The sequence below is a fragment of the Neodiprion lecontei genome, chromosome 6 (assembly GCF_021901455.1).
Source record: "Neodiprion lecontei isolate iyNeoLeco1 chromosome 6, iyNeoLeco1.1, whole genome shotgun sequence".
Classification (NCBI taxonomy): domain Eukaryota; kingdom Metazoa; phylum Arthropoda; class Insecta; order Hymenoptera; family Diprionidae; genus Neodiprion; species Neodiprion lecontei.
In genome coordinates this window covers 16,667,561-16,668,380 of record NC_060265.1, presented here as the reverse complement: position 1 = coordinate 16,668,380, position 820 = coordinate 16,667,561, and positions in this window count along the sequence as shown.

The following is an 820-nucleotide window of genomic DNA, read 5'->3' as shown; positions in this document are numbered from 1 at the left end:
AGAATACTCTCAAATAGGTAAGCCAAATTAAATCTTTTATCCAACAATTTCTCCCTCTTCGGTTCGTTCGACTAGAGCGACAGAATGCCCGTTGTCCGGTGTATTTCAATACTTAATCGGTAATTGGTGACCCAAACTACTGATGTGAGTCTAGCTGTAGCTGCGTGTGAATGTTTCCGGTGTCTAACATCTGGAGATTTCCACTAGGTACCGTTCCGACGTCACAACACCGTGCCATATTGTGCTCTAAACGGAAAGCATCCATTGTCATACGAAACTTTTGGCGCATTCTCACTCATTTTTTGCCCACGCGTGTTTTGACCTCCCTAATCTAGGGACCTTGAGTTATCTCTCTCTCAGGAGTCCCCACCACTACAATGATCGTTCTAGGGATGGAAACATGAGCTGAAGAATCGATTCTCGATTCCGATTCTTTTTTCCGAGATTTCGATTCTCAGAATCGATTAATCAATTTCAAGAAACGATTCTTCTAAAGAATCGATTCTGAGTAAGATTTGTCTTTTTTTTAATTAAAATTTTATAATTTTTTTTTTTTTTAAATAAAACTTGTAAAATAAGGTTAAAGGTACAATAAAATGTAAATTTATAAAATATTATATTTTATTAAAAAAGTAACATTTGAAAACATTAATAAGACTAGTATTTTTTCATTCAATATTGATGCTATAGTGTCATTACTCCGGTTTTAAAATAAATTATAGAATCGATCGCTAAGAATCGATTCTAGATCGATTCTGATAACTGGGAATCGAATCTAAAGAATCGAGTTTTTTGACCACAGAATCGATTCTCGGGTAGA